Below are 6,957 nucleotides of genomic sequence, written 5' to 3'. Positions count from 1 at the left end.
AAGCTGAATTCCTTGCTCTAGCTGTGCCGTGCCCCCATGAGGTCTGGTGAGCCAAAACAGAGGTGAGACAACCATTTCACCCCAATGCAGTTTTGAAATACAACGCATGGTAAACGCAGACAGCTGACCGCTTTACTTCTAAAATCTGTTTTTCTGCCGTGTGTGTCTGTCAGCAACTGACCTACAGTTTGTCTGCTTCTCAGCAGAAACCTGCAAGCGGAGACCAGAGTGTTTCTTTGCTAATCAGTTTTATGCTGTCATTAACTTACTGACTGTTTCCTTCTTTACTGTTTGTCATGTTAGGGACAGAAGGGGACATAAAAATAGTCTTCTGCATTTCCCTAGGCCTAACATTTTACTTTTTTCGAGAAATATGTTGACATCTTATTTATATTAACACTGAATTAACAGTTGAATGTTTTGAAAATAATGCACTAATGTGTGTCTTGAAATAATTTCTCAAAAAGTATTGATCATTTGGTGGTAAAAGTGAGAGAGCATAAGATACCCATCCAGTGGCTAAGTGTACAGTGTACAAGCAGGGAACCTGGGCTCAAATCCCAGCTTCCCCACTTCATCAATGTGTGCGATATGGGGCAATTCAACAATTTCTTAAATGAGTCTCGTTTTGTTTGTCAAAACGGACAGCACCTTGTAGGAATTCAGTTCAGGGTGAGTGCATATAAAGAACTTATTTGTGCGTGATTTTGTAGACTATAATATTGCTCCACATATAAAAATAATATTGGCCATATATGGAGTGCCCTTGGCAAACTAACATTTCGTTAGTTTACTCATGGCAGAAACATCAGGGCGGGGTGGGAGAAATATAAACATTTTAAAAGACATATTTCTCATTTGAAAGAGCCTCTATCATGTGTTACATGCTGTGTGGTGGGCAAGCTACATGCAAACACTGCTCGGCTCGTACTTTGAATGTTATAGCCCCGCAGACCCCGGCTCGGATCTCCCTATGAATGTGCTCGCTTGACCACCTATGTGCACGCGCCACTTCTCCATCGGTTAGACTGTGAAAGTCACATGGGAGAGCGAGGTAGGTCTGCTGCAGAGCAGGTGAGGCTGCAATGAGTTCAGACGTCCAGCAGGAGGCTCCCTCTGCGTGCCTCAGCAGTAAGGTCTGGCGGAACCCAACCTCGCTCCTTTAATTCACCGGGCTGCAGGCAGAAAGTGAAGCCTAGGAGCAGCAGCACGGCGCCAGCTGCCGCCTCTTCCAGGTCCCGCTCGTAATGTACGCTGCGTGACCGCTTTTGTTCATCGACCGCTACCCCCTTCACTTGGAGAAGAGCCACGGCCGGCGGACGGCCTGGAAGCTGACACCGCCCGGGATCGTTAGCAGTGTCGGGACCCCACGTGCACCCACAGGTAAGGCACCTGTCTCTGCAGGAGCAACTTTCCTTCCTTGTACGGCTCACCCCGCCCCAGCCATCCGCTGCTCTCCCGCTAGCAGCGGACGGAGCTCGTGCGCGCCCGAGGCGAGGGAGGCTCCCCGGTGCAGATACCCCGGGCATCGCTGCAGTATGTTCCCGCCGGGGAGGGACGTGGGCGCCGCACGGTGCGAGCGGAGCAGCTTTGATGGTCGGAGCCCGGCTCTCCCACCTGTTGTTATTCTCGTCTCAGGTGCTGCAGGCGGGAGTTGCTCTCCTCAAGGGTTGCGGGTTGTTGTGCGGATCAGGGAATTTCAGAGCGGTGTCTCCTCAAAGATGGGGAACAGTGGAAGCGGGCGCCCCTGGAGACCAACACAGATGACCTTTGACCCGGCAACGGTGGTTGGGGTGTAGGTCTGCCCTGTACTTCAGTGTTAAAGTTTAGCAAAACTCTGTAGTCGAAACCACCACAGGGAGACCTCGCCAAGATGGATCATATGCCTTTTTGTTTTTTACTTGGGTTGTTTATAAACTCTTTTCTGCCATCACCTTTCTGTAACAAAACATACTGTTCCCACCCCACCGCAGAATGCGTGTAAAGACCCAAACCCCCTTATCAAATTGGCTCTCAGAACAGACAGGCAGCTAACTACAAAGACAACATAGCGAGGTTCATCAGCTGACCTCCAGAATAAACACGGCCAGGGTGTGTTTACAAAACAACTGATGGCTTCGCTGTGATCTCTCCTGGTTTACGTCCGCCTTTGCCAGCCGACCGAGCAGCGCGCCTCGTTACCTCCCGCCAGAGAGGAAGCCCCACGCCCAGTATATTATGTGTATGAAAATTGAAAGCGGCTGGGCGCCCGGTTTGATGTGCGCAGCTTCCAGTTGCCAGAGGGTGTTCGCAGTCTTGGATTTACCACATCACTAGATTTCATGAATAGTACCCCATAAGCAGAATAGAATCGACGATCGCTGAATTTTAATCATTAATATGCCTGCAGTTATTTAACACTGTCGCTTTCAAAACCCCAAAATATGTAAACTCCAGACAGGAAAAGGAGTAGTTGGGATGAAGGGTGTAGGTTTGCAGAAACAAATGTGTTTTGGTTTCGTTTCCAGGGATATATGGGAGCATGTGTACACACATCCTACAGGTGGAAAATGTAAAACAACACCCTAACGGAACCGGGAGAGGCTCGCGGGATGCTGGAAATATGCAGTGTCTTCATTTTCCAAGGGAAAAATATGAACAGCTTGAAAATTTGCAAAGAAAGTGCTTTGAAGTCACTTACTTTAGAGGGGAACTGCCAGGCCTTCAGAGACGTGTTGAACGTTATTATAAACGTTGGAAAAATGACGGCAGTCGGAATACACGTGCTCAGAGAATTTTAGATGAGGTACGGAAAAGGGTGGTGGACGATATTCACAATTTTCAAGTCTTACCAGAGAACAGTTAAGCAGCGATGAGGTTGATGGTCGGTCAATGGCGAAACAACAGCAGTGACGGGCTTAGCACAATGCCGGATGTAAAGGAAATGACGCACACTTTAACCCAGACATAGCAAGACGTGACACCACTCAAGTGATATTAAAGAAATAAAGAATATATAGGGATAAGTCGACAAAAATGTGGTAAAGAAGAAAAAATACTATTTTAGTTACTAAGCCTATGTTAAATGTGAAACGTACACTGTAAACCTGAGGTGACGCCGCGGTCAGTCATAGGTCAGTGCAGCAGCCGGTGCCTTAAGTGGGATCAAAGAGATGTGGGGATCTCTACAAGGGTCAAGGCCAAAGTGTAAGTAGAAGTCATTTACTAGAGGCGAGGCTTGAGTAAGTAAGGGAATGTCTTAAGTGCTTGACGCTACGTGCTACCTAACCAGTGTCCGTATTTCGGTGTTCTCAGTGAGTTTTCTGTCATTGTGTACAGACATACGGCAGATGCATGCCTAACGGAAGCCTGAAATATTGGGTTTGCCAGTGTTAGTTAGCAGTATCGCTAAATGAGTACCAATAATAATGTTGTTGTTAATAATTGGAACTGAAAATGTTTACATTCTGGATATATAGCATTGCCAATTAAAGATTGCGAATCTGTGGCTGGGGTGACGGTCTTCAGACGGTCTCAGTCACTCCTGTTCTTCCCATCCCGCTACTTTACTCTGCAGTCTCACGCCAGTGGACACTTATGTCCTTTTAATCTCCATATCTTTCTAAATTCTCCATCTGTATCTCTCACGTCATCTCCTTCCTGTTCACTACTGTCTATGCAGTCTTTCTGTGTGTACTTCCTTGCATCGGCTCTCCTTCACCATGCACCCCCACACGCAGCCCACCCACTCACTTTTTAAAGCCTGCATTCTCTTTTCCTGCCAACATTTCGATTTCTGTTTATCTCCTTGACACGCTTTCCCATAGAATCCTGATTTGCAATTAGTCATATGACCATTGCTTTGTGGGGCCTTCATTGAGGCCAAGGATTGTATGTGCATGGAGCCTTAATGCCTCTACGAACCACCTACAGGCACTCTCAATCTCAGTTCCCCATCATAACCGCACACCCACGCTAAGAACATGCCTGGAGGCAACTAGATTTAAATACGCACTGTACAAGAGTCAGTCATGTCTTGCATGAAAAAACGTACTTCTGGATAACGCAAATACTCTTGGGAGAAGCAAGATGGGTCAAAACGTGGAAAATAAACCGGGTTTACGCCCCTCACATTTAATAAGGATTTTCAAAGTCATTGTATAGAAATCAATTTGTTTATTTGCTTGTAAAGTTAAGGTCATGAATATAGGAACCTGTTTCAAAGTCTGTATTCGACCTGGAAAGACCCGCCACACTTTAAGCCCTGGCCGTAGCCATCATGTGCCAATGAACAACCTTGTTTGTGCAAGCACAGCTTCATTCAGAAGCACGGCCTCAAAGACCCTGACTCAATAATCTTATGCCACAGGTCCTGCCATATTCCCACAAACTACATCTGTTTTGTAGCAGCCCTACTACCCACACTTCACTGCTTTAGTATCATAAACAAAAAAAAAATGTGTCCTCAGTAGAAGGGATGTCTGGCACTGTAGATGGTGCGCATGCCTGTAATATTTCTAGGTGGCTAGGATTCATGCTGACCACAACAGGATCACGGGGCACATCTGTGAAGGAGGTGATCGCTTATTCATTGCTTTCTGTTTCTGAACATGAAACCTAGGTTTCTATGATCCAGGAAGTGAAACCAATTAGATGAACAACTTTTGCTCTATATTAAATTACTTACAGAGAGTTATGGTAATTGTGCTTGACTGAGGAGTTTGTGGGGGTGTACCTATAAATCAAGAATCACAGCTAGGTGCTTATAACTTGAAGGTACTGCTACTCTACTTGAGTAGTACTCTTTTTATTAGGCCTGGGCGGTGAACTCCGCTCCGTTCACGGAGTTTTCTGCTCTCCACGGAGCTCGCAGAGTGCAGAAATCTCTGCTCTACGTAGTGCAGCAGAGTTTTTTCCCCGCTCGTGAACGGTAAGTTCAAGAGCGCGAGCTGCCGCTTGGGTAGAATTTCTACCTGAGCGGCAGGAAGACCAGCGCGAACGGCAGTTTGCACTGCACTCCTCCACTTGTGGTACTTCGCAGAGTTTTTTTGTCACTCCGTGGAGTTCCACGTAGCAAAACTCCACAAACTATGCCCAGGCCTTGTTTTTAGGGGCCTGGAAAGCCAGATGCTGAGTCTACCAACATTTTGAAGAAAGGAATTTGATAGGTTTTTCTCTAAACCAATTAATGTGACATAACAGTTGTTCATCTGTGCAAGCCTGATTGTGTTTACTTCTCTTATCACAGCAAACTGCAGGTTTAATGTTGTATCACAAATATGGTTACTAGATAAACCCATGCCAGTAGGGACACCAGGTTTAAGTGTTGGGTTATCTGTTTAAATCCTTTTTTTTTCATTCAAGTGTGTGATTAACAATTGCTTTTGCTAGCATGAACCAGTTGTACAACACCTGTAATGCAACAGGTATTAATAGAAAGCCCAGAACTGGAAAATAATGTCCTTTATGCATGGAGTCTCCTGGTAACCTTAATCTCAAAACATTGCAATAATTTCCGAAAATTCCACGCTGCTTGTCGTGTAAGGGACCTCTTGCACTCTTGGCCATATAACTCGCTGACTTAGTGAATTCCTTTATATACCCACTTTATGTGAAAACACCAATGGTCTATGAATTGGAGTATAAGGACATAATTTTGCACACATACTTGGCTGTTAGATTTTTTTGAAGTAATATCTAGGGCGCATCCTGATGTGAACTGTGATTTCACACTGAATATGGGCATGGATTCCACTGATATTCTCTTGTCAGATGACCTTCCCTTGGAGACAGGCTGTCTTTTCCACCATCCCGCCATAATTACTCATCTGTTTGACGCAGTGTGCTTGAGAGAGTTGCCTGCTTTCAGTCACCAAATACTTTTTTTCCCTTTATTTTTAAGAGAGTTTGCTTAAGGCCTCGTCCTTCATGTTTGTGAAAAGTACTCTGAAGTTAGTCATCCCTTCAGAGTCGTGAAGGCATGGGGGAAGAATTGTCCGCTGTTAAAGCAGGGGCCTTAATCAATAAACGTCACTTGGAAGTGTTCCTGGATAAGATCCGGGGGCGCCCAGCAGGGGCACAACTTTGGCAGGTTGAGTTCAGTGGTGCAGAGCTGTGTTTACACCAGATAATACCAGAGAGGAGAGGGATGCGCCTTTGATGGTGGCCTGGTCAGTCATCTGCCATATATTTCTTCTGTGATAGTAAAAGACGTGCAGGACCGGAAGTAGCACAGTGTGCCAGTTCCGGCTAAGATCCTACACTTGACATCTTGCAGCGTTAGCAGCAAGTTATCGGAGTGTTGGCTGGTAATGCAGCGTACAGCCCCCTCTTTGCTTCAGTGGACCCTAGGGTAAGGCAGGGTGACAACTGCAGAAAGCAATGGTGGTTCTCACAGGAATCTGCTTTTTAGGTCTCGCCTAACCCAGCGCATGCGCTGGTCTGGCGAGACTTATTGAGAGGGCTCCAAAAAAGTGCTACCAGGCCAGCCTAGAGCTACTGTGCATGTGCGCGGGCGTGCCGCGCTTTACCGCAATTGCTTTAATTTTCGCGGCCGTTTTGATGTTTAATCGTGATCGCCATCGCCATCACTCTTACTTTCGCGGCCGCACGGTCGCATTGCATAGCCAATGGGTCTCGCTTCTGGGACCTTATAAGTATTTAGTTATGCAACTGGTGCATGGCTAAACACTTAATAGGTCCCAAAGGCGAGACCTATTGGCTATGCCAATGCTTGTTTGCTGTTGATGCTGGCCTTGTATTCTCTTGAGCGAGGTGTCAAATGGAGAAAGTAGGGATAGCAAGCCAGGAATAGCAGCTACGACCTCACCCCAACTGACTAGCATGAAGAAGAGTTTATTAGGCCTTGGTGGAGCCGTGGCGGCTTAAACAATGAGGGAACCAGGTTAAAACACAGCAACTCTGTAAGAGATGTATCTTGCAGATACCCCTGTTTTAAAAGCTCGTTACTTCTTTTGC

The 6,957-nt window shown here is 46.3% G+C and overlaps 1 protein-coding gene across 11 annotated transcripts in view; it reads left to right on the top strand.

Moving 5' to 3' along the window:
• The first annotated feature begins 875 nt into the window (after positions 1-875).
• Positions 876-6,957, top strand: part of EPS8 (EGFR pathway substrate 8, signaling adaptor) — an 861,544-nt gene continuing 855,462 nt past the window's right edge. For 4 of the 11 annotated variants that reach the window (XM_085652662.1, XM_085652653.1, XM_085652657.1 and 1 more), the window contains exon 1: positions 1,174-1,383. The gene's annotated coding sequence lies outside the window, so the exon portion shown is untranslated. Of the gene's footprint in view, positions 1,384-6,957 lie in introns of all 11 variants that reach the window. The other 7 variants (XM_085652649.1, XM_085652652.1, XM_085652645.1 and 4 more) reach the window with 3 other exon arrangements.

The sequence above is a fragment of the Triturus cristatus genome, chromosome 4_1 (genome assembly GCF_964204655.1).
Source record: "Triturus cristatus chromosome 4_1, aTriCri1.1, whole genome shotgun sequence".
NCBI classification, from domain to species: domain Eukaryota; kingdom Metazoa; phylum Chordata; class Amphibia; order Caudata; family Salamandridae; genus Triturus; species Triturus cristatus.
The sequence above is the reverse complement of the archived record's forward strand: the minus strand, read 5'-3'. Positions and strand labels throughout refer to the sequence as shown.